This window comes from Amphiprion ocellaris, unplaced genomic scaffold (genome assembly GCF_022539595.1).
Source record: "Amphiprion ocellaris isolate individual 3 ecotype Okinawa unplaced genomic scaffold, ASM2253959v1 Aocel_unscaffolded297, whole genome shotgun sequence".
Lineage (NCBI taxonomy): Eukaryota > Metazoa > Chordata > Actinopteri > Pomacentridae > Amphiprion > Amphiprion ocellaris.
Genome location: NW_026559474.1, coordinates 1 through 26416, shown reverse-complemented (window position 1 = coordinate 26416; position 26416 = coordinate 1). Strand labels below are relative to the sequence as shown.

Genomic DNA, 26416 nt, shown 5'->3' with positions numbered 1-26416 from the left:
GTATAAAATGACCAAAATATGAGATAAAACTACCACAAATATGTATAAAATGACCAAAATATGAGATAAAACTACCACAAATATGTATAAAATGACCAAAATATGAGATAAAACTACCACAAATGAGGACATACAGTCTGATGAGGGTATGATTGGTTGATTGGCTGATAATTATCAGTATTATTATTGATTATTGATCGGTTGCAGGGACAGAGATTTGTGTCTGAGTCTCTGCTGCCATCTAGTGGTCGATCAACATCATGACTTTTCCCAGATTGAATCCACAGAGTCCTGACTTGTTAGTTGGATGAGAGAGACTTCCAGCTAGATGGATCTCTGAGCAGCAACACTTTCCTGAAATCTTCAAACGATCCCTCATAGTTTGTTTAATCTGAAGTTTAGTCTCCAAAAAATGAAGTCTAGGACTTTTAAAAGAAAGGAGAGTAATTTTCTCTTCCTTTGTGGATGTATGGATCATGACTACTCTGCAACAACGTCAATGAACCAGCCGTCAACATGAACAGCAAAACATGGTGGACAGCGTTCATCACATCAGGAAGAAAGAGCAAAATCACAGCAGGAAGCTCATGGTTCCGTTTGGGAAGCGTGATGCACAAATGAAATGTGGATGCTGTCAAAAGGCTGTGAGATGTGGAAAAACGATGAAGAAGATTGAAGAAAAGAAGACAGAGCAACGCTGGAGCTGATGTGGACGAAGATAAAAGAAGCCAGAGATCAGGGGAAGAGAGCAAACTTTCATAGAAGGAGTCCACATATTCCCATAGAAAATGAAAAGACATGGAAATATGTGTTCTGGTTACTGAATAGAGCCAAATGAGACTCAGAGTTTATTTCCAGGGATCAACATAACAGTTACTTTCTTCATCCAAACTCACAGCCTTAGTGAAGTGACTTATTGTTACTGAATATTATGTTCACATGTTCAAAGTTGTCTTTTATTTCCTTAAATACCAGGAGACTTAAAGACAGCGCTAAGAGAAAGGCTGTATTTTTATTTTACAAAGGACTACAGGCACAATGTGTTTTTGTTACAAGAGACTCATGTCACTGAAGAGGATTTAATATTTTGGAGCAAACAATGAGGAAACACAGTTTAGTTTCTCCAAGGAACTAGCAGATGTGTGGGAGGAGCCATAAGCATGAAGAACTGTCCAGGAAACGTCATGGAAACGTCTGATTTCAGCCATTTCCTGTCTCATATTGGTCACTTTCTCTCTCATTTTGGTCATTTATTGTCTCCTTTTGGTCATTTTCAGTCTCATTTTGTGTCTCATTTTGTAGCTTTTCTGTCTTTTGTTAGTCATTAGTGTCTCATTTTCATAATTTTATGTCATTTTCTACCTCACTTAGGACATTTTGTGTCTCATTTTGGTCATTTGGTGTCTCTTTGTTTATGCTGCACCTATTTATGGTTGTTTTTGTTACATTTTTGACATCTTTGTGTCTGATATTTGCCACTCCTGTCTCATTTTGCATTTCTTTATTGTTGTTTTGTTTTGCAAGTTTGTGCTTTTCTGGTGCTTATTTTACAAGTCTTTATGGACACTTTGTGTTCCAATTTGTTATTTTTTAGCTAATTTTTGTCTTCAAGGCAGTTTTTTGTAAAATTTTGTCCATTTGTGTCTCCTTTTGGTCATTTTCTAGATTAGATTAGATTCAACTTTGCTCTCATTGCACAGAGAACAAGTACTAAGACAGTAAATGCATTTTTAAAAGTCCATTGTGATGTCAGTGAGAAGAACTCCTAACAACTGTTACCACATTCCATATTCTGAAGAAAAACATTGAAAGACTTGAGAAAGTCAGTTGAACACACAAACCTTGGAGATATTGGAGAGTTGTGGTCAAGATTTCAAGTGTGAAACTTGTGAAGACATTATGAAGAAAGACTGTGAGAGAAAAATGAAGCCTCCTCAGCCAGATAGGAAACATTCAGGTAAGACAGAAGTCCAGACAACGAGCTGCAACTCAGCCCCAAATATCAGCAAACTACACACTGACATGTTACATTGAAGTTTTCACAACACTGACAACCAACATTTGCTCATTTTGTGTCTCATTGTGGCTCATTTTGATCATTTTGTCTCTAAACTTGCTCCGTTTTTGTCTTTAGGATTGTTTTACTTGTCATTTTTCTGCCTTTAAAACGTTTTTTGTTCCATTTTGGTCATTTTGTGTCTCATTTAGATCATTTTGTGTCTCATTTAGATCATTTTGTGTCTCATTTAGATCATTTTGTGTCTCATTTAGATCATTTTGTGCATCATTTTGGACATTTTGCATCCGTTTAAGGTTTTTCTGTTCCATTTAGTGTCTTATTTTGTGCATTTCAGTATGTTTTTAGAGAAATAAAGTTGTATAAATCAGAGTGTAAATGATATATGAACAAACATCTCTGTAAAACCCTCAGAATATGGAATAGAATAAATTTGGACAGTGGTGAATGTAAGTGAAGATTTCTAGATCAGTTTTTTCATTTCGAGGCTAATTTTGGTCATTTTTTAAATCTAATTCAGGTCATTTTTCATCTCTTTATGTTGTTTTTTGTACCATCTTGGTTATTGTGTTGTTTATTTTGGATGTTGTTTGTTTTTAAGGTTGTTTTTGTTTAAAATTGTTCAGTTTGTGGTTCATTTTGTCACTAATTTTGGTCAGTTTATGTCTTTAGGGTTGTTCTTACTAGAAATTTTGATAATTTTGTTCATTTCAGCATGTTTTTAAGAAAAAAAATGTGTAAATCAGACTGTAAATGATATTAAATAGTATTGAATAGAATAAATGTAGACAGCTTGGTGAATGTAAGTGAAGATTTCTGGATAAGTTTGGTCATTTTGAGACTCATTTTGCTCATTTTGTGTCATTATGTGTTTAATTTTGGTCAGTTTACATCTTTTGGTCTGTTTTTAAACATTTTGCATCTTTTCATGTTGTTTTTTGTACCATTTTGGTCATTTTTTGGTCTTAATTTTAGTCATTTTGCATCAGTTTAAGGTTGCTTTTTTCATTTAGTCTCATTTCCATCATTCATCTTTCTCTGCTTCTTTCTCTGCAGATTGCCAGGATTTCTTAAAGAAGTGCCTCACGATGGTCCCTGAACGTCGACCCAAACTGATGGAGCTTCTGCATCATCCATGGCTGAGATAGAAACACCACTCAGACACAACACAAACATCACATGACACATAAAGCCTTAATTATCCTTCATATTTTAAAAAAAAAGTAGAAAACGTGTCCTCGTCTCTTCAAGGAGAGATGACAAAATCTCAATCAAACCACCGCGTACTGGCAGCTGTAGAGAATACAAAGATGATAAAACTTACTAAACACGAAACTTCACAAACTCGCTGTTACAGGAAATACACCGTTATTTCCCAAGTCTGCACAGAGTCTCACAGACTTCAGAAAATGAGTAAAACATTCAGACTTGTTCGTACTCGACGGAAATCAAAATTAATAAAATAAATTAAAAAGAACAATACAGTAAAAAATAACTAGAAATTACCAATACAATAAAAATAACTAAAATACATCAAAATTAACAATACAATAAAAATGATGAAAATAAATAAAATCTGATGTTCCAATAAAATGAATAAAATAAATGAAAACTGACAGTACAATAAAAACGATTAAAAAATACAGAAAAATTGACAATACAATCAAAATGATTAAAATAAATAAACACTGACAATGCAATAAAAATTATTAAAATAAATAAAAATTACCAATACAGTAAAAATAAATGAAATAATTATCAATTAAACATGCAACAAATAAAATAAATAAATCGTAACACAATAAAATTAATGAAATAATGAAAATTAATAATACAATAAAAATGACTGAAATAAATAAAAATTACAAAAACAATGAAATTAAATAAATCAATTAGAAGTTAATAATGCAATAAAAATAAACAAAAAATACATAAAACCTACAATAAAAACGAATAAGTTTTTAAGAATTATCAATACAATAAAAACAAATAAAATAATTAGAAATTAACAATACAATAAAAATGAATAAAACAAATAAAACCTAATACAATAAAAATGAATTAAATAGGAAAAAATAAAAATACAATAAAAAGTAATGAAATAATGAAAATTAACGATACAATAAAAATGAATGAAATCAATAAAAAACTAAAAATTCCAATAAAAATTATCAAAATAAAAAATGACAATACAATAAAAATGACTAAAAAAAAATCAAATTACCAAACAATAAAAATAAATGTAACAATTAGAAATTAATGATGCAATAAAAATAACTGAAATAAATAAAACTTAATAAAATAAAAATGAATAAATTAAAAAAATTTATCGATACCACACAAATAAATAAAATAATTAGAAATGAACAATACGATAAAATGAATGAAATAATGAAAATTAACAATGCAATAAAAATTAATAAAATCAATAAAAACTAACAATACAATAAGAATGACTAAAGAAAAATTAGCAATACAATAAAATTACATTAAGAAAATAACATTAACAATATAATGAAAATAAATGAAATAATTAGAAATTAATAATACAATAAAAATAAATAAAACTTAATACAATAAAAATGAATGAAATAAAACATTATCAATACAATGAAAATGAATAAAATAAGTACAAATTAACAATACAATAAAAATTTATGAAAGAATGAAAGTTAACAAAACAATAAAAATTATTAAAATCAATAAAAATTGACAATACAATAAAAATTATTAAAATAAATAAAATTATCAATACAATAAAATCAAATTATAAAATAAAATTAACCAGATAATAAAATAAATTAAATAATTAGAAATTATTGATACAGTACAAATAAATAAAATTAATGAGATAAAAATGAATTAAATAAAAAAATTGTAAATACAATACAAATAAATAAAATGATTAGAAATTAACAATACAATAAAAATTAATGAAATAAATAAAAATTAACAATGCACTAAAAATGATTAAAATCAATAAAAATTGACAATACAATAAAAATGACTAAAATAAATGAAACTACCAAAACAATAACAAATAAATGTAATAATTAGAAATTAATAATACAAAAAAATAAAATGTAATAAAATATAAATGAATAAAATAAAAATTTAGAATTACAATAACAATGAATAACAGAATTAGAAATTAACAATACAATAAAAATGACAAAAATAAAACTGATTACAATAGAAATTAATAAAATCGAAAAAATGACAATACAATAAAAATGACTAAATAAAATAAAATATAATATTAACAATATAATAAAATGAAAATAAAAATTAAAAATTAATAATACAATAAAATACAACTTAACAAAATAAAAATGGATAAAACTAAAAATTATCAATACAATTAAAATCAATAAAATAACTTGAAATTAACAATTAAAAAAGGAAACAATAAAAAATTAATGAAATGACGAAAATTAGCAATACAAAAAAAATTAATGAAATAAATAAAAATTAACGATAGACTAAAAATGATTAAAATAAATAAAAATTGTTAATACAATAAAAATTAATGAAATAATGAAAATTAACAATACAATAAAAATGATTAAAATCAATAAAAATTGACGATGCAATAATTCATCAAATAATGAAAATTAACAATACAATAAAAATGAATGAAATAGAAAAAATAATAATACAAGAAAAAGTCATGATTAATGAAAATTAACAATACAATAAAAAAATTAAAATCAATAAACATTGACAATACAATAAAAATTGTTAAAACCAATAAAATTTGAAAATACAATAAAAATTACGAAAAATAATAAAATTACCAATACAATAAAAATCATTAAATCAAGAAAAATTAACAATACAAAAAAAATTCTTAAAATCAATAAAAAAATTGACAATACAATAAAAATTACTGAAATAATGAAAATTAGCAATACAATAAAAATTATTAAAATCAATAAAAAAATTAACAATACAAAAATGATGAAAATACATAAAATTTGACAATACAATAAAAATTTATCAAATAATGAAAACTAACATTACAATAAAAATGAAAAAAAGAACAAAAATGAATGAAATAATGAAATGTTAATTTTCATTATTTCATTCATTTTTATTATTTTTTATACAATGCAAATGAATAAAATAAATAAAAATTACCAATGAAATAAAAATTGTTAAAATCAATAATAATTGACAATACAATAAAAAGGACTAAAATACATAAAATTCCCAATACAATAAAAATTAATGAAATAATGGAAATTACCAAAACAATAAAAATGAATAAAATTAAAAAAAATTACCAATACAATAAAATTAAATGAAAAAATTAATAATACAATAAAAATTATTACAATAAAAATAAATAAAATAAATAAAAATTAATGAAGTAGTGAAAATTAACACTACAATATAAATTGTTTAAATCAACACAAATTGACAATACAATAAAAATGACAAAAATAATGAAAATTATCAATACAACAAAAATGAATAAAGTCAATAAAAATTTACAATGCAATAAAAATCATTAAAATAAATAGAAATTGACAATACAATAATGAAAATTAACAGTACAATAAAAATGAATAAAATCTATAAAAATTTATGAAATAATGAAAATTAACAATACAATAAAAATGATTAAAATAAATAAAAAAACAATACAATAAAAATTATTAAAATCAATAAAAATTGACATTACAATAAAAATTAAATAAATAAGTAAAAATTAAGAATACAATAGAAATTAATAAAAGAGTGTTGGAATTTACGTGACACGAACCGTCTCAAACTTGTAGATGGAGGAAATTATATCTCAAACCACGGCGTACTTGCTGATTCGCAAAGTATAAAGTATTAAGTAAAAATGCGAAAATTTTCATCCGTCAAAGGCTTTCAACCCCTACAATTAAAAGGAACCAAATAAATAAAAATTAGCAATACAATAGAAAGAAATAAAATATAAATTAACAGTACAATAAAATGAATAAAATAAACAGAAATTAACAATTCAATAAAAACAAATAAAATAAACAGAAATTAACAATATAATAAAAATTAATAAAATAAAATAAAATTTATTATACAATAAAAATTAACTCAATAATGTTTTTCCTTAACAACATCTCTATGACTTAAACACATTGTGACCAGAACGTTCCACCTTTGTTAATATATCATATTAAATGAACATTTTATAAAAATCACCAGAGGCCTCACTCACAATTGGAAAACACTCTTTAAATGTTGTTTTGAGAATGTTCCTACTTTGTAATCATAGAACATAATCTGTGTTCCTGACTACATCTTTTGAATGTTGACGCTAAAAGAATCATATTAACTTAACAGGAACATTTCTGGAAATGAAAATATTTGTAAAACGTAGTTTAAACATTAGACTAAAACATGATTAGAACCTGCAGCTAATGTTAGCCAGAGTGGTGGGAACGTTCTCCTGTGGAGCTTCAGAACTTCACCCTCCACTATGTTTCATGTTTCAGAATGGGAAGCACCTTTATAGAAGTGGCAGGAAGTGGATTCAGGCTGATCCTGATTCTGGAGAGACCGGTTCCCTCCGGAGGGCAGCGGAGGTTTGCTGGAGGAGGCGGAGGCCAAGGTAGGCTGTTGGGAGAATCCTGTTTCTGAGGTTTTAGTTTACCTCACAGTAGAACATTCTGAACTGTTTATCACAAGTTTACAAAACCTCACGTCCTCCCGAATGTTAGAAGTATACATGGTACCATCATCTTCCTAAGTCTGAGCCACTCATGCAGGCTTTGGAAAATGAAGGAACTTACGTTAAGCAGACTCACTTGTAAAAAGTAAAGTTTTAAAATACACGTCGACCTGTCATCGACCCAAGTCTGCACAGAGTCTGGTGACTTCAAAATGACTACATTTAGGGACTCGCATCTCTCCAAGGCTGCATTAACTCTCACAGACTTGAGGAGATCACGAAGTTTCAGTTGGACCCTCATGTATTCGCTGATGCAGAAAGAACAATGTTCTTCCCAAGTCTGTTCAAAGTCTTGTACACTTTGGCAGGTGATGAAATTTACGAATTCTTAAGTACTCACCGATGTTGAAGGTATCCGTCGTACTGTCATCTTACCAAGTCTGCACAAACTCTGGTGGACTTTGGAAAATGCCGAACACTACATTACATGGACTCATTTGTACTCGTAGACACAGGAAGTGTACATCCTATCGTCCTCTCCCAAAGTCTGTACAAACTCTTAAAATCTTTGGAAGAGGACAGTACAACTTCAATTGTCTGCATCACTGAGTACAAGGAAATCCATGTAACGTAACTTTCGGCATTTCTTACCGTGCTAAAATTTCCCTTCATTTAAATTTACTTCACACTGACTCATACTTGCTTTCTCAAAAAATACAAGATGTATTTCCATCTTCTGAAGTCTGCACAGACTCTGGTAGACTTGAGAAGTTGACGAAACATTCCAAACCTAACATACGCGCCGACGTTGAACGTATGTGTCGTACCATCATCTTCCCAAACTCTTGTGGACTTCTTGAAAGTCTGTCAGAGCAACTGTCATCATTTTCCACTTAATGCTGCTCTGATGCTGTTTTCTGTCAAACCACAAGAACTCATGTTGTTTTTTCTTCCTTCTCTCCTGCAGCCTCCATCCAGCCGTCCGTGGAAAGGGGATCTCTCTTTGAATTGCCTTTCCCGAGGTTTCTTCCCATCTTCCATGGGGAGTTTTTTCTCGTCTTCATAGAGAGCTTGGGTTGGATCAAGACCTCCTCAAAAATAAAACTTCATTATAATAAATAACAAATCATGATAGATTATTTCCGAATTACATTTAGAGTTAAATCCTGGTTAATAAGTTGTTTACACAAAACCAAGTTGCACATTTTAGAGGACATTGTACGTTTATTATATAATGTATTAAAGAGCTACTTTACAGATTCAGAATAATGATTCAAAATATGACCAAAAAATAAGTTCTGGTGTATGATTAGATGTTTTTTTTTCCCCTAGTGGAAATTCACAAGCTGTAAAATAAATATAAATTGAAGCCAGCCTCGGCTTTACCAGCTGCAAAATTAAAGTTATCTACATGCTAATGCATTTAAAAGGTGTAACCCCGTTATATAAAATACACTTTTACAAGTTAATTAAATTAGTGAAATGCATGGTTGCAAGATTACAAGCCCAAGGTACTGATTTAGCTAAACCTTTTAAGTTGCAAACATTTATTTATGTTTATATTGTTTTGACATAATAATGTTTCACCGACTTAATTTTCTGAAAAATTTAAAATCAGATTTTTAAATTGGCAAATTGAAGAAAGAAAGAAAGAAAGAAAGAAAGAAAGAAAGAAAGAAAGAAAGAAAGAAAGAAAGAAAGAAAGAAAGAAAGAAAGAAAGAAAGAAAGAAAAAAAAGGCCACGTCTTGTCACAGCATCTATAAAACTGTGGTTAGTTACCCAGTCCATCCACTCAATTTTAGTGTTTGTTTAAGAAGCTCTACAAGGGAAAAAAGAAAAAAAGACGTAACTAAAAAAAAAAAAAAAAATATATATATATATATATATATATATATATATATATATATATATATATATATATATATATAAATAAATAAATAAAACGCCACGTCTTCCAAAGTTGTTTAAATCAATCCAACTGGACTTTAAGAAGGTTCCTTGAAGATCCTCCTCAGTTTTTCAGACAGTCCAGACACATACGGAATCACTATGTTTATATATGTGTATAACATAGTGATTCCTTATGTGTCTGGACTGTCTGAAAAACTGAGGAGGATCTTCAACAAACACCAGATCCCTGTCTTTTTTAAGCCAAATAAGACACTCAGACAAAGACTGGTCCACCCAAAAGACCCCACACCACACAGTCAGAAGAGCAACCTGGTGTATGCAGTTAAATGCAGCGAGGAATGCTCAGATCTCTACATAGGGGAAACCAAACAGCCACTTAACAAGCGTATGGCTCAACACAGAAGAGCCAGTTCCTCAGGACAGGATTCGGCGCTCTTCCTTCACCTCAAGGAAGAGGGACACTCATTTCAGGACACCAATGTTCAGATTTTGGACAGGGAGGACAGATGGTTTGAGAGAGGCGTGAAAGAAGCCATCCACGTCAAAGTGGAGAAGCCATCTCTGAACAGGGGGGGTGGTCTTGCAGTGGTGAAATTTCAATAATCTGTAAATTCTAATAATCAGTGTTCAATAATAAATAATCCATAATCAGTACTCAATAATCATATTGATAGTAGTGGGTAGCCTCTGAGCGTTAAGCACACGAACATGAAGAAGACACAAATTCAAGGCCACTCTGATCAGTATTATTTGTTGTTCTGTTGTTTTGCTTATCCAGCAGGTGTTGCACTCAAGGTCACTCTGAAATTGTGTCGCTTTCCCTATCTAAGTGTATAACAGGTGTTATATCTATTATAAGTGACGTGCACGGCCTGCATTAGTACACACATGCTCCTGTTTTTGTCATGCTGGAAAGATTATGGCCGAGAGATGACCTGGGAAAAAAACCTGATGTCCCTGAGAAAAAGATGATGTATCACCTAATGTCCCTGAGAAAAGATGATGTAAATTTGTCATAAAAAGAAGGATGGGCTTGGGGCGTGGAAACCACCAAGACCAAACAGTATAAAAGACAACGCATCAGTTGGGGTCTTCAGACGTGCCCCGGGGCATCTCTCAGTGTGTTTGACCTGTACTTTGAGGAATAAACACCTCTTCTTTGAATCTGAAGATTGACTCTTTGTTTTTTCACAGCTTTTATTGGTGAGACTTAGGCTATTATTTTTGAACCTGCAAACCCTTTTGAGACTTAGAACTTAGAGTCAGACGAGTAGAAGCCACAAGTTGTGAAGACATTTGTTTTGTTTTTTACACAACAGTCTGTGACATCATCTTTCGCCATTTTACAATCGGGTCCTTTCTCAACTCCCCAAAAGAACTACTCAGCAGAACGTCTCAGGTGAGGTGGCTCATGCCAACGACCACCATTAGCATACGAGGGCGCGGTGAAACTCACATTTCAACGACCCCCTTTGTGTCACTCCCTGTCTCCCAACGACCATCGTTGAGGAGCCAGGTGGGCCTTGGCAATGGTCGTCGGAATGTGAATAACACTGACCACACCTCACAGAGGTTATAAGCTGAGGCAACATCAACCACCACCAGAACTGAAGAAGCCTCTTGGATGAGAGGTGAAACGTCTTCAAGGAACCTTCTTAAAGTCCAGTTGGATTGATTTAAACAACTTTGGATAACCATGACCTGGATGAATGAGAAACTACACGGACATCAATGCCACGTCTTGTCACAGCATCTATAAAACTGTGGTTAGTTACCCGTTCCGTGGCTTACGGCCATACCAGCCTGAATACGCCCGATCTCGTCTGATCTCGGAAGCTAAGCAGGGTCGGGCCTGGTTAGTACTTGGATGGGAGACCGCCTGGGAATACCAGGTGCTGTAAGCTTTTTACATCTCCTCACAACCTGCACAGGATGCTGTTGCTCATTCTCTGGAGACAGCTGGCAACTAAAACCTCTCTGGGTTATTAAAAGCCAACGAGTGAACTGATTCTGCCTCCACGTCTGCAGGAGACCTTCTCTGTTTCTTGGTTCCTCCTCCGACCACCAGGTGGCGCCTCCTGCTTTCAATTGAGGCTGTATGTGAGAGAGTTAAGGTGGATCAGCTGCAGCTGATGCTGATTTGTTGTTGCTTCTGTTGTGGCTGTACCTTAGACTGTACAATAAAGATGGGCATATAGCGACTGGCTCCAAAAATGAAGCCTCAACAAAGTGCCAAAAACTTGCAGTGCCACTCCATCCGACAGGGGCTGGCTCCAAAACGCTCTGGTTCCACAGACCCCAGTTCTACATGGCAAAAAGTAAGAGACGAAAGACTGCTTTTCTGCAGCTCAGGATTTTTTGTTCTCTGACTTCTCATGGTCAAAAGCAGAGATCAGGTGGCCAATCTGAGAGTAAGCCAATATTGAATTTCATAGAAAGCTGCAAAATTTTAGTGACATCACGGGGTGCTGCTTCTTGACTGACAGTCTGGTCTGGAATGATTGACAGGCCATGAAGAGACGTAAAAAGCTTACAGCACCTGGTATTCCCAGGCGGTCTCCCATCCAAGTACTAACCAGGCCCGACCCTGCTTAGCTTCCGAGATCAGACGAGATCGGGCGTATTCAGGCTGGTATGGCCGTAAACGACAACTGTACTCGCTTACGGGCCTTTTCTACGTGTCCGTCTTCACCATCCCCTGAGTCCTGATGTCCATGTGAACGTGACAAGAAGCTCTCAACACGCTCACACACTTTGTCCACCATGGCAGTAAAAAGCCGCCGTTACACAACAAGGTATTGATTGTAGCATCACCTTCAGCCCAAAATGAAAACGTTTGTGACACAGAAACACGTCAGCGACAATAAATCACCTCACATCACACCATGTACAACAGTGTCGCAGAGACAGGCTCCTGCAAAGGACATTTTCACTCACCTTTAGTGTTTGTTTAAGAAGCTCTACAAGGGAAAAAAAAAAGAAAAAGACGTAACTAAAAAAAAAAAAAATATATATATATATATATATATATATAGATATATAACGCCACGTCTTCCAAAGTTGTTTAAATCAATCCAACTGGACTTTAAGAAGGTTCCTTGAAGATCCTCCTCAGTTTTTCAGACAGTCCAGACACATACGGAATCACTATGTTTATATATGTGTATAACATAGTGATTCCTTATGCGTCTGGACTGTCTGAAAAACTGAGGAGGATCTTCAACAAACACCAGATCCCTGTCTTTTTTAAGCCAAATAAGACACTCAGACAAAGACTGGTCCACCCAAAAGACCCCACACCACACAGTCAGAAGAGCAACCTGGTGTATGCAGTTAAATGCAGCGAGGAATGCTCAGATCTCTACATAGGGGAAACCAAACAGCCACTTAACAAGCGTATGGCTCAACACAGAAGAGCCAGTTCCTCAGGACAGGATTCGGCGCTCTTCCTTCACCTCAAGGAAGAGGGACACTCATTTCAGGACACCAATGTTCAGATTTTGGACAGGGAGGACAGATGGTTTGAGAGAGGCGTGAAAGAAGCCATCCATGTCAAAGTGGAGAAGCCATCTCTGAACAGGGGGGGTGGTCTTGCAGTGGTGAAATTTCAATAATCTGTAAATTCTAATAATCAGTGTTCAATAATAAATAATCCATAATCAGTACTCAATAATCATATTGATAGTAGTGGGTAGCCTCTGAGCGTTAAGCACACGAACATGAAGAAGACACAAATTCAAGGCCACTCTGATCAGTATTATTTGTTGTTCTGTTGTTTTGCTTATCCAGCAGGTGTTGCACTCAAGGTCACTCTGAAATTGTGTCGCTTTCCCTATCTAAGTGTATAACAGGTGTTATATCTATTATAAGTGACGTGCACGGCCTGCATTAGTACACACATGCTCCTGTTTTGGTCATGCTGGAAAGATTATGGCCGAGAGATGACCTGGGAAAAAAACCTGATGTCCCTGAGAAAAAGATGATGTATCACCTAATGTCCCTGAGAAAAGATGATGTAAATTTGTCATAAAAAGAAGGATGGGCTTGGGGCGTGGAAACCACCAAGACCAAACAGTATAAAAGACAACGCATCAGTTGGGGTCTTCAGACGTGCCCCGGGGCATCTCTCAGTGTGTTTGACCTGTACTTTGAGGAATAAACACCTCTTCTTTGAATCTGAAGATTGACTCTTTGTTTTTTCACAGCTTTTATTGGTGAGACTTAGGCTATTATTTTTGAACCTGCAAACCCTTTTGAGACTTAGAACTTAGAGTCAGACGAGTAGAAGCCACAAGTTGTGAAGACATTTGTTTTGTTTTTTACACAACAGTCTGTGACATCATCTTTCGCCATTTTACAATCGGGTCCTTTCTCAACTCCCCAAAAGAACTACTCAGCAGAACGTCTCAGGTGAGGTGGCTCATGCCAACGACCACCATTAGCATACGAGGGCGCGGTGAAACCCACATTTCAACGACCCCCTTTGTGTCACTCCCTGTCTCCCAACGACCATCGTTGAGGAGCCAGGTGGGCCTTGGCAATGGTCGTCGGAATGTGAATAACACTGACCACACCTCACAGAGGTTATAAGCTGAGGCAACATCAACCACCACCAGAACTGAAGAAGCCTCTTGGATGAGAGGTGAAACGTCTTCAAGGAACCTTCTTAAAGTCCAGTTGGATTGATTTAAACAACTTTGGATAACCATGACCTGGATGAATGAGAAACTACACGGACATCAATGCCACGTCTTGTCACAGCATCTATAAAACTGTGGTTAGTTACCCGTTCCGTGGCTTACGGCCATACCAGCCTGAATACGCCCGATCTCGTCTGATCTCGGAAGCTAAGCAGGGTCGGGCCTGGTTAGTACTTGGATGGGAGACCGCCTGGGAATACCAGGTGCTGTAAGCTTTTTACATCTCCTCACAACCTGCACAGGATGCTGTTGCTCATTCTCTGGAGACAGCTGGCAACTAAAACCTCTCTGGGTTATTAAAAGCCAACGAGTGAACTGATTCTGCCTCCACGTCTGCAGGAGACCTTCTCTGTTTCTTGGTTCCTCCTCCGACCACCAGGTGGCGCCTCCTGCTTTCAATTGAGGCTGTATGTGAGAGAGTTAAGGTGGATCAGCTGCAGCTGATGCTGATTTGTTGTTGCTTCTGTTGTGGCTGTACCTTAGACTGTACAATAAAGATGGGCATATAGCGACTGGCTCCAAAAATGAAGCCTCAACAAAGTGCCAAAAACTTGCAGTGCCACTCCATCCGACAGGGGCTGGCTCCAAAACGCTCTGGTTCCACAGACCCCAGTTCTACATGGCAAAAAGTAAGAGACGAAAGACTGCTTTTCTGCAGCTCAGGATTTTTTGTTCTCTGACTTCTCATGGTCAAAAGCAGAGATCAGGTGGCCAATCTGAGAGTAAGCCAATATTGAATTTCATAGAAAGCTGCAAAATTTTAGTGACATCACGGGGTGCTGCTTCTTGACTGACAGTCTGGTCTGGAATGATTGACAGGCCATGAAGAGACGTAAAAAGCTTACAGCACCTGGTATTCCCAGGCGGTCTCCCATCCAAGTACTAACCAGGCCCGACCCTGCTTAGCTTCCGAGATCAGACGAGATCGGGCGTATTCAGGCTGGTATGGCCGTAAACGACAACTGTACTCGCTTACGGGCCTTTTCTACGTGTCCGTCTTCACCATCCCCTGAGTCCTGATGTCCATGTGAACGTGACAAGAAGCTCTCAACACGCTCACACACTTTGTCCACCATGGCAGTAAAAAGCCGCCGTTACACAACAAGGTATTGATTGTAGCATCACCTTCAGCCCAAAATGAAAACGTTTGTGACACAGAAACACGTCAGCGACAATAAATCACCTCACATCACACCATGTACAACAGTGTCGCAGAGACAGGCTCCTGCAAAGGACATTTTCACTCACCTTTAGTGTTTGTTTAAGAAGCTCTACAAGGGAAAAAAAAAAGAAAAAGACGTAACTAAAAAAAAAAAAAATATATATATATATATATATATATAGATATATAACGCCACGTCTTCCAAAGTTGTTTAAATCAATCCAACTGGACTTTAAGAAGGTTCCTTGAAGATCCTCCTCAGTTTTTCAGACAGTCCAGACACATACGGAATCACTATGTTTATATATGTGTATAACATAGTGATTCCTTATGTGTCTGGACTGTCTGAAAAACTGAGGAGGATCTTCAACAAACACCAGATCCCTGTCTTTTTTAAGCCAAATAAGACACTCAGACAAAGACTGGTCCACCCAAAAGACCCCACACCACACAGTCAGAAGAGCAACCTGGTGTATGCAGTTAAATGCAGCGAGGAATGCTCAGATCTCTACATAGGGGAAACCAAACAGCCACTTAACAAGCGTATGGCTCAACACAGAAGAGCCAGTTCCTCAGGACAGGATTCGGCGCTCTTCCTTCACCTCAAGGAAGAGGGACACTCATTTCAGGACACCAATGTTCAGATTTTGGACAGGGAGGACAGATGGTTTGAGAGAGGCGTGAAAGAAGCCATCCATGTCAAAGTGGAGAAGCCATCTCTGAACAGGGGGGGTGGTCTTGCAGTGGTGAAATTTCAATAATCTGTAAATTCTAATAATCAGTGTTCAATAATAAATAATCCATAATCAGTACTCAATAATCATATTGATAGTAGTGGGTAGCCTCTGAGCGTTAAGCACACGAACATGAAGAAGACACAAATTCAAGGCCACTCTGATCAGTATTATTTGTTGTTCTGTTGTTTTGCTTATCCAGCAGGTGTTGCACTCAAGGTCACTCTGAAATTGTGTCGCTTTCCCTATCTAAGTGTATAACAGGTGTTATATCTATTATAAGTGACGTGCACGGCCTGCATTAGTACACACATGCTCCTGTTTTGGTCATGCTGGAAAGATTATGGCCGAGAGATGACCTGGGAAAAAAACCTGATGTCCCTGAGAAAAAGATGATGTATCACCTAATGTCCCTGAGAAAAGATGATGTAAATTTGTCATAAAAAGAAGGATGGGCTTGGGGCGTGGAAACCACCAAGACCAAACAGTATAAAAGACAACGCATCAGTTGGGGTCTTCAGACGTGCCCCGGGGCATCTCTCAGTGTGTTTGACCTGTACTTTGAGGAATAAACACCTCTTCTTTGAATCTGAAGATTGACTCTTTGTTTTTTCACAGCTTTTATTGGTGAGACTTAGGCTATTATTTTTGAACCTGCAAACCCTTTTGAGACTTAGAACTTAGAGTCAGACGAGTAGAAGCCACAAGTTGTGAAGACATTTGTTTTGTTTTTTACACAACAGTCTGTGACATCATCTTTCGCCATTTTACAATCGGGTCCTTTCTCAACTCCCCAAAAGAACTACTCAGCAGAACGTCTCAGGTGAGGTGGCTCATGCCAACGACCACCATTAGCATACGAGGGCGCGGTGAAACTCACATTTCAACGACCCCCTTTGTGTCACTCCCTGTCTCCCAACGACCATCGTTGAGGAGCCAGGTGGGCCTTGGCAATGGTCGTCGGAATGTGAATAACACTGACCACACCTCACAGAGGTTATAAGCTGAGGCAACATCAACCACCACCAGAACTGAAGAAGCCTCTTGGATGAGAGGTGAAACGTCTTCAAGGAACCTTCTTAAAGTCCAGTTGGATTGATTTAAACAACTTTGGATAACCATGACCTGGATGAATGAGAAACTACACGGACATCAATGCCACGTCTTGTCACAGCATCTATAAAACTGTGGTTAGTTACCCGTTCCGTGGCTTACGGCCATACCAGCCTGAATACGCCCGATCTCGTCTGATCTCGGAAGCTAAGCAGGGTCGGGCCTGGTTAGTACTTGGATGGGAGACCGCCTGGGAATACCAGGTGCTGTAAGCTTTTTACATCTCCTCACAACCTGCACAGGATGCTGTTGCTCATTCTCTGGAGACAGCTGGCAACTAAAACCTCTCTGGGTTATTAAAAGCCATCGAGTGAACTGATTCTGCCTCCACGTCTGCAGGAGACCTTCTCTGTTTCTTGGTTCCTCCTCCGACCACCAGGTGGCGCCTCCTGCTTTCAATTGAGGCTGTATGTGAGAGAGTTAAGGTGGATCAGCTGCAGCTGATGCTGATTTGTTGTTGCTTCTGTTGTGGCTGTACCTTAGACTGTACAATAAAGATGGGCATATAGCGACTGGCTCCAAAAATGAAGCCTCAACAAAGTGCCAAAAACTTGCAGTGCCACTCCATCCGACAGGGGCTGGCTCCAAAACGCTCTGGTTCCACAGACCCCAGTTCTACATGGCAAAAAGTAAGAGACGAAAGACTGCTTTTCTGCAGCTCAGGATTTTTTGTTCTCTGACTTCTCATGGTCAAAAGCAGAGATCAGGTGGCCAATCTGAGAGTAAGCCAATATTGAATTTCATAGAAAGCTGCAAAATTTTAGTGACATCACGGGGTGCTGCTTCTTGACTGACAGTCTGGTCTGGAATGATTGACAGGCCATGAAGAGACGTAAAAAGCTTACAGCACCTGGTATTCCCAGGCGGTCTCCCATCCAAGTACTAACCAGGCCCGACCCTGCTTAGCTTCCGAGATCAGACGAGATCGGGCGTATTCAGGCTGGTATGGCCGTAAACGACAACTGTACTCGCTTACGGGCCTTTTCTACGTGTCCGTCTTCACCATCCCCTGAGTCCTGATGTCCATGTGAACGTGACAAGAAGCTCTCAACACGCTCACACACTTTGTCCACCATGGCAGTAAAAAGCCGCCGTTACACAACAAGGTATTGATTGTAGCATCACCTTCAGCCCAAAATGAAAACGTTTGTGACACAGAAACACGTCAGCGACAATAAATCACCTCACATCACACCATGTACAACAGTGTTGCAGAGACAGGCTCCTGCAAAGGACATTTTCACTCACCTTTAGTGTTTGTTTAAGAAGCTCTACAAGGGAAAAAAAAAAGAAAAAGACGTAACTAAAAAAAAAAATATATATATATCCTCCTGAGAACCGAGGGAAAAAAGTGTCTTACAATTTCTCTTTTTGTGTGATGTCCTATCCATTTGGGCCTAAAAAAACACTTTACAATTTTGATTTTTTAAAAAATATTTTTTATTTTAATTTCACAGCATGTCCATTGTAGAGGACAGCAGGACGATATCGGCCTGAAAAAATGTACTGTGAAGAGTACTGGATTGGACTCCAGTATTCACGAATTTTAGGGTCATCTTGATAGCCGGGAAGCACAGGTAGCACAGGTGTGAATCTATTATGATGGATGATCAAGAAAAAACACACAAAAAAATTCAAGTTAATAAAAAGAGTAACAGTGAAATTTTTTCACATCAATTTCAATTAATGCAGTAATTTCAGTGTCATGGATGTGATATGACTCCCTATTGACTAGCTTTGGAAGCAAATTTTTACGTAACTTGCATATTTTTAACAGCATTTACATAGTACAAATACTACAATAATATAACATGATGATAAAATGTAATAAATTAGCCTGAAACTAAATAAAACATACAAGCTAGTCCTGGCCCATAGATCAAGACGACTTTGTTGCTCCCTCTCTGGCTCTGACTCTGTCTCATCAGATTCTCCTGCATCTTCTTCTTCTCCTTCATCATCATCTGTCACAGGCTGATACTCATCTTCTGCATCCTTTTCCTCATCTGAAAGCTCCAAATCTGAATCTCCCTCTACTATCTGGTATAGAATCCTCTCTGCTTCACTTCTTTCTCCTACAACAATATGCAGTCATTGATTACATTAAAATAGTCCTGGTGTCCACCACAGTTGACATTCATTAAAGGCCTGTTATTTCAAAACATAAATAACGAAACTGTTTTCAGATGTAAAAATATTGTTCTTAACATGTTTATGAACAAGAATATATATAGTTATCATGGTAAAAATAGCAATAGATAATGAATATTTGACTTAACTCTCCTCTTTCCATAAAATGTGGTTGCTCGTATAGCAGCCATCTTGATACAGGAAAAAAATAAAGTTCCCAGCATGCAAACCCATCACATGACACATCACTGGAAAGCCCAGGATGTCCCCTACAGAATACAATAGGGCTTGGAAGGGTAACTCCAAATACTTAAGAAATATACAGGTGAACAAAATGTCCATTATAAAGGACATAAGTGAATAGGCCGGGTCTCAGGAGGATATATATATATATATATAGATATATAACGCCACATCTTCCAAAGTTGTTTAAATCAATCCAACTGGACTTTAAGAAGGTTCCTTGAAGATCCTCCTCAGTTTTTCAGACAGTCCAGACACATACGGAATCACTATGTTTATATATGTGTATAACATAGTGATTCCTTATGTGTCTGGACTGTCTGAAAAACTGAGGAGGATCTTCAACAAACACCAGATCCCTGTCTTTTTTAAGCCAAATAAGACACTCAGACAAAGACTGGTCCACCCAAAAGACCCCACACCACACAGTCAGAAGAGCAACCTGGTGTATGCAGTTAAATGCAGCGAGGAATGCTCAGATCTCTACATAGGGGAAACCAAACAGCCACTTAACAAGCGTATGGCTCAACACAGAAGAGCCAGTTCCTCAGGACAGGATTCGGCGCTCTTCCTTTACCTCAAGGAAGAGGGACACTCATTTCAGGACACCAATGTTCAGATTTTGGACAGGGAGGACAGATGGTTTGAGAGAGGCGTGAAAGAAGCCATCCATGTCAAAGTGGAGAAGCCATCTCTGAACAGGGGGGGTGGTCTTGCAGTGGTGAAATTTCAATAATCTGTAAATTCTAATAATCAGTGTTCAATAATAAATAATCCATAATCAGTACTCAATAATCATATTGATAGTAGTGGGTAGCCTCTGAGCGTTAAGCACACGAACATGAAGAAGACACAAATTCAAGGCCACTCTGATCAGTATTATTTGTTGTTCTGTTGTTTTGCTTATCCAGCAGGTGTTGCACTCAAGGTCACTCTGAAATTGTGTCGCTTTCCCTATCTAAGTGTATAACAGGTGTTATATCTATTATAAGTGACGTGCACGGCCTGCATTAGTACACACATGCTCCTGTTTTTGTCATGCTGGAAAGATTATGGCCGAGAGATGACCTGGGAAAAAAACCTGATGTCCCTGAGAAAAAGATGATGTATCACCTAATGTCCCTGAGAAAAGATGATGTAAATTTGTCATAAAAAGAAGGATGGGCTTGGGGCGTGGAAACCACCAAGACCAAACAGTATAAAAGACAACGCATCAGTTGGGGTCTTCAGACGTGCCCCGGGGCATCTCTCAGTGTGTTTGACCTGTACTTTGAGGAATAAACACCTCTTCTTTGAATCTGAAGATTGACTCTTTGTTTTTTCACAGCTTTTATTGGTGAGACTTAGGCTATTATTTTTGAACCTGCAAACCCTTTTGAGACTTAGAACTTAGAGTCAGACGAGTAGAAGCCACAAGTTGTGAAGACATTTGTTTTGTTTTTTACACAACAGTCTGTGACATCATCTTTCGCCATTTTACAATCGGGTCCTTTCTCAACTCCCCAAAAGAACTACTCAGCAGAACGTCTCAGGTTAGGTGGCTCATGCCAACGACCACCATTAGCATACGAGGGCGCGGTGAAACTCACATTTCAACGACCCCCTTTGTGTCACTCCCTGTCTCCCAACGACCATCGTTGAGGAGCCAGGTGGGCCTTGGCAATGGTCGTCGGAATGTGAATAACACTGACCACACCTCACAGAGGTTATAAGCTGAGGCAACATCAACCACCACCAGAACTGAAGAAGCCTCTTGGATGAGAGGTGAAACGTCTTCAAGGAACCTTCTTAAAGTCCAGTTGGATTGATTTAAACAACTTTGGATAACCATGACCTGGATGAATGAGAAACTACACGGACATCAATGCCACGTCTTGTCACAGCATCTATAAAACTGTGGTTAGTTACCCGTTCTGTGGCTTACGGCCATACCAGCCTGAATACGCCCGATCTCGTCTGATCTCGGAAGCTAAGCAGGGTAGGGCCTGGTTAGTACTTGGATGGGAGACCGCCTGGGAATACCAGGTGCTGTAAGCTTTTTACATCTCCTCACAACCTGCACAGGACGCTGTTGCTCATTCTCTGGAGACAGCTGGCAACTAAAACCTCTCTGGGTTATTAAAAGCCATCGAGTGAACTGATTCTGCCTCCACGTCTGCAGGAGACCTTCTCTGTTTCTTGGTTCCTCCTCCGACCACCAGGTGGCGCCTCCTGCTTTCAATTGAGGCTGTATGTGAGAGAGTTAAGGTGGATCAGCTGCAGCTGATGCTGATTTGTTGTTGCTTCTGTTGTGGCTGTACCTTAGACTGTACAATAAAGATGGGCATATAGCGACTGGCTCCAAAAATGAAGCCTCAACAAAGTGCCAAAAACTTGCAGTGCCACTCCATCCGACAGGGGCTGGCTCCAAAACGCTCTGGTTCCACAGACCCCAGTTCTACATGGCAAAAAGTAAGAGACGAAAGACTGCTTTTCTGCAGCTCAGGATTTTTTGTTCTCTGACTTCTCATGGTCAAAAGCAGAGATCAGGTGGCCAATCTGAGAGTAAGCCAATATTGAATTTCATAGAAAGCTGCAAAATTTTAGTGACATCACGGGGTGCTGCTTCTTGACTGACAGTCTGGTCTGGAATGATTGACAGGCCATGAAGAGACGTAAAAAGCTTACAGCACCTGGTATTCCCAGGCGGTCTCCCATCCAAGTACTAACCAGGCCCGACCCTGCTTAGCTTTCGAGATCAGACGAGATCGGGCGTATTCAGGCTGGTATGGCCGTAAACGACAACTGTACTCGCTTACGGGCCTTTTCTACGTGTCCGTCTTCACCATCCCCTGAGTCCTGATGTCCATGTGAACGTGACAAGAAGCTCTCAACACGCTCACACACTTTGTCCACCATGGCAGTAAAAAGCCGCCGTTACACAAGAAGGTATTGATTGTAGCATCACCTTCAGCCCAAAATGAAAACGTTTGTGACACAGAAACACGTCAGCGACAATAAATCACCTCACATCACACCATGTACAACAGTGTCGCAGAGACAGGCTCCTGCAAAGGACATTTTCACTCACCTTTAGTGTTTGTTTAAGAAGCTCTACAAGGGAAAAAAAAAAGAAAAAGACGTAACTAAAAAAAAAAAATATATATATATATATATATATATATATAGATATATAACGCCACGTCTTCCAAAGTTGTTTAAATCAATCCAACTCGACTTTAAGAAGGTTCCTTGAAGATCCTCCTCAGTTTTTCAGACAGTCCAGACACATACGGAATCACTATGTTTATATATGTGTATAACATAGTGATTCCTTATGTGTCTGGACTGTCTGAAAAACTGAGGAGGATCTTCAACAAACACCAGATCCCTGTCTTTTTTAAGCCAAATAAGACACTCAGACAAAGACTGGTCCACCCAAAAGACCCCACACCACACAGTCAGAAGAGCAACCTGGTGTATGCAGTTAAATGCAGCGAGGAATGCTCAGATCTCTACATAGGGGAAACCAAACAGCCACTTAACAAGCGTATGGCTCAACACAGAAGAGCCAGTTCCTCAGGACAGGATTCGGCGCTCTACCTTCACCTCAAGGAAGAGGGACACTCATTTCAGGACACCAATGTTCAGATTTTGGACAGGGAGGACAGATGGTTTGAGAGAGGCGTGAAAGAAGCCATCCATGTCAAAGTGGAGAAGCCATCTCTGAACAGGGGGGGTGGTCTTGCAGTGGTGAAATTTCAATAATCTGTAAATTCTAATAATCAGTGTTCAATAATAAATAATCCATAATCAGTACTCAATAATCATATTGATAGTAGTGGGTAGCCTCTGAGCGTTAAGCACACGAACATGAAGAAGACACAAATTCAAGGCCACTCTGATCAGTATTATTTGTTGTTCTGTTGTTTTGCTTATCCAGCAGGTGTTGCACTCAAGGTCACTCTGAAATTGTGTCGCTTTCCCTATCTAAGTGTATAACAGGTGTTATATCAATTATAAGTGACGTGCACGGCCTGCATTAGTACACACATGCTCCTGTTTTGGTCATGCTGGAAAGATTATGGCCGAGAGATGACCTGGGAAAAAAACCTGATGTCCCTGAGAAAAAGATGATGTATCACCTAATGTCCCTGAGAAAAGATGATGTAAATTTGTCATAAAAAGAAGGATGGGCTTGGGGCGTGGAAACCACCAAGACCAAACAGTATAAAAGACAACGCATCAGTTGGGGTCTTCAGACGTGCCCCGGGGCATCTCTCAGTGTGTTTGACCTGTACTTTGAGGAATAAACACCTCTTCTTTGAATCTGAAGATTGACTCTTTGTTTTTTCACAGCTTTTATTGGTGAGACTTAGGCTATTATTTTTGAACCTGCAAACCCTTTTGAGACTTAGAACTTAGAGTCAGACGAGTAGAAGCCACAAGTTGTGAAGACATTTGTTTTGTTTTTTACACAACAGTCTGTGACATCATCTTTCGCCATTTTACAATCGGGTCCTTTCTCAACTCCCCAAAAGAACTACTCAGCAGAACGTCTCAGGTGAGGTGGCTCATGCCAACGACCACCATTAGCATACGAGGGCGCGGTGAAACTCACATTTCAACGACCCCCTTTGTGTCACTCCCTGTCTCCCAACGACCATCGTTGAGGAGCCAGGTGGGCCTTGGCAATGGTCGTCGGAATGTGAATAACACTGACCACACCTCACAGAGGTTATAAGCTGAGGCAACATCAACCACCACCAGAACTGAAGAAGCCTCTTGGATGAGAGGTGAAACGTCTTCAAGGAACCTTCTTAAAGTCCAGTTGGATTGATTTAAACAACTTTGGATAACCATGACCTGGATGAATGAGAAACTACACGGACATCAATGCCACGTCTTGTCACAGCATCTATAAAACTGTGGTTAGTTACCCGTTCCGTGGCTTACGGCCATACCAGCCTGAATACGCCCGATCTCGTCTGATCTCGGAAGCTAAGCAGGGTAGGGCCTGGTTAGTACTTGGATGGGAGACCGCCTGGGAATACCAGGTGCTGTAAGCTTTTTACATCTCCTCACAACCTGCACAGGATGCTGTTGCTCATTCTCTGGAGACAGCTGGCAACTAAAACCTCTCTGGGTTATTAAAAGCCATCGAGTGAACTGATTCTGCCTCCACGTCTGCAGGAGACCTTCTCTGTTTCTTGGTTCCTCCTCCGACCACCAGGTGGCGCCTCCTGCTTTCAATTGAGGCTGTATGTGAGAGAGTTAAGGTGGATCAGCTGCAGCTGATGCTGATTTGTTGTTGCTTCTGTTGTGGCTGTACCTTAGACTGTACAATAAAGATGGGCATATAGCGACTGGCTCCAAAAATGAAGCCTCAACAAAGTGCCAAAAACTTGCAGTGCCACTCCATCCGACAGGGGCTGGCTCCAAAACGCTCTGGTTCCACAGACCCCAGTTCTACATGGCAAAAAGTAAGAGACGAAAGACTGCTTTTCTGCAGCTCAGGATTTTTTGTTCTCTGACTTCTCATGGTCAAAAGCAGAGATCAGGTGGCCAATCTGAGAGTAAGCCAATATTGAATTTCATAGAAAGCTGCAAAATTTTAGTGACATCACGGGGTGCTGCTTCTTGACTGACAGTCTGGTCTGGAATGATTGACAGGCCATGAAGAGACGTAAAAAGCTTACAGCACCTGGTATTCCCAGGCGGTCTCCCATCCAAGTACTAACCAGGCCCGACCCTGCTTAGCTTTCGAGATCAGACGAGATCGGGCGTATTCAGGCTGGTATGGCCGTAAACGACAACTGTACTCGCTTACGGGCCTTTTCTACGTGTCCGTCTTCACCATCCCCTGAGTCCTGATGTCCATGTGAACGTGACAAGAAGCTCTCAACACGCTCACACACTTTGTCCACCATGGCAGTAAAAAGCCGCCGTTACACAAGAAGGTATTGATTGTAGCATCACCTTCAGCCCAAAATGAAAACGTTTGTGACACAGAAACACGTCAGCGACAATAAATCACCTCACATCACACCATGTACAACAGTGTTGCAGAGACAGGCTCCTGCAAAGGACATTTTCACTCACCTTTAGTGTTTGTTTAAGAAGCTCTACAAGGGAAAAAAAAAAGAAAAAGACGTAACTAAAAAAAAAAAAATATATATATATATATATATATAGATATATATAAACGCCACGTCTTCCAAAGTTGTTTAAATCAATCCAACTGGACTTTAAGAAGGTTCCTTGAAGATCCTCCTCAGTTTTTCAGACAGTCCAGACACATACGGAATCACTATGTTTATATATGTGTATAACCTAGTGATTCCTTATGTGTCTGGACTGTCTGAAAAACTGAGGAGGATCTTCAACAAACACCAGATCCCTGTCTTTTTTAAGCCAAATAAGACACTCAGACAAAGACTGGTCCACCCAAAAGACCCCACACCACACAGTCAGAAGAGCAACCTGGTGTATGCAGTTAAATGCAGCGAGGAATGCTCAGATCTCTACATAGGGGAAACCAAACAGCCACTTAACCAAGCGTATGGGCCTCAACACAGAAGAGCCAGTTCCTCAGGACAGGATTCAGGCGCTCTTCCCTTCACCTCAAGGAAGAGGGACACTCATTTCAGGACACCAATGTTCAGATTTTGGACAGGGAGGACAGATGGTTTGAGAGAGGCGTGAAAGAAGCCATCCATGTCAAAGTGGAGAAGCCATCTCTGAACAGGGTGGGTGGTCTTGCA

The 26416-nt window shown here is 38.1% G+C and overlaps 10 non-coding genes across 10 annotated transcripts; 5 read left to right on the top strand and 5 right to left on the bottom strand.

Moving 5' to 3' along the window:
- The first annotated feature begins 11376 nt into the window (after positions 1 to 11376).
- Positions 11377 to 11495, top strand: LOC111586974 (5S ribosomal RNA). Its single transcript, XR_008601044.1, has one exon. It is a non-coding gene; the product is annotated as a 5S ribosomal RNA (ribosomal RNA).
- Positions 11496 to 12118: 623 nt separating this feature from the next.
- LOC129348499 (5S ribosomal RNA) lies at positions 12119 to 12237 on the bottom strand. The gene has a single exon (XR_008601040.1). It is a non-coding gene; the product is annotated as a 5S ribosomal RNA (ribosomal RNA).
- A 2150-nt stretch (positions 12238 to 14387) lies between these two features.
- On the top strand, positions 14388 to 14506 carry LOC111582326 (5S ribosomal RNA). Its single transcript, XR_002747318.2, has one exon. It is a non-coding gene; the product is annotated as a 5S ribosomal RNA (ribosomal RNA).
- Positions 14507 to 15129: 623 nt separating this feature from the next.
- Positions 15130 to 15248, bottom strand: LOC111582320 (5S ribosomal RNA). The gene has a single exon (XR_002747317.2). It is a non-coding gene; the product is annotated as a 5S ribosomal RNA (ribosomal RNA).
- A 2148-nt stretch (positions 15249 to 17396) lies between these two features.
- LOC129348502 (5S ribosomal RNA) lies at positions 17397 to 17515 on the top strand. Its single transcript, XR_008601043.1, has one exon. It is a non-coding gene; the product is annotated as a 5S ribosomal RNA (ribosomal RNA).
- Positions 17516 to 18138: 623 nt separating this feature from the next.
- LOC129348498 (5S ribosomal RNA) lies at positions 18139 to 18257 on the bottom strand. The gene has a single exon (XR_008601039.1). It is a non-coding gene; the product is annotated as a 5S ribosomal RNA (ribosomal RNA).
- Positions 18258 to 21591: 3334 nt separating this feature from the next.
- On the top strand, positions 21592 to 21710 carry LOC129348501 (5S ribosomal RNA). The gene has a single exon (XR_008601042.1). It is a non-coding gene; the product is annotated as a 5S ribosomal RNA (ribosomal RNA).
- A 623-nt stretch (positions 21711 to 22333) lies between these two features.
- LOC129348500 (5S ribosomal RNA) lies at positions 22334 to 22452 on the bottom strand. Its single transcript, XR_008601041.1, has one exon. It is a non-coding gene; the product is annotated as a 5S ribosomal RNA (ribosomal RNA).
- A 2150-nt stretch (positions 22453 to 24602) lies between these two features.
- Positions 24603 to 24721, top strand: LOC111582333 (5S ribosomal RNA). Its single transcript, XR_008601038.1, has one exon. It is a non-coding gene; the product is annotated as a 5S ribosomal RNA (ribosomal RNA).
- Positions 24722 to 25344: 623 nt separating this feature from the next.
- On the bottom strand, positions 25345 to 25463 carry LOC111586973 (5S ribosomal RNA). Its single transcript, XR_002748032.2, has one exon. It is a non-coding gene; the product is annotated as a 5S ribosomal RNA (ribosomal RNA).
- Between the last annotated feature and the right edge of the window lie 953 nt (positions 25464 to 26416).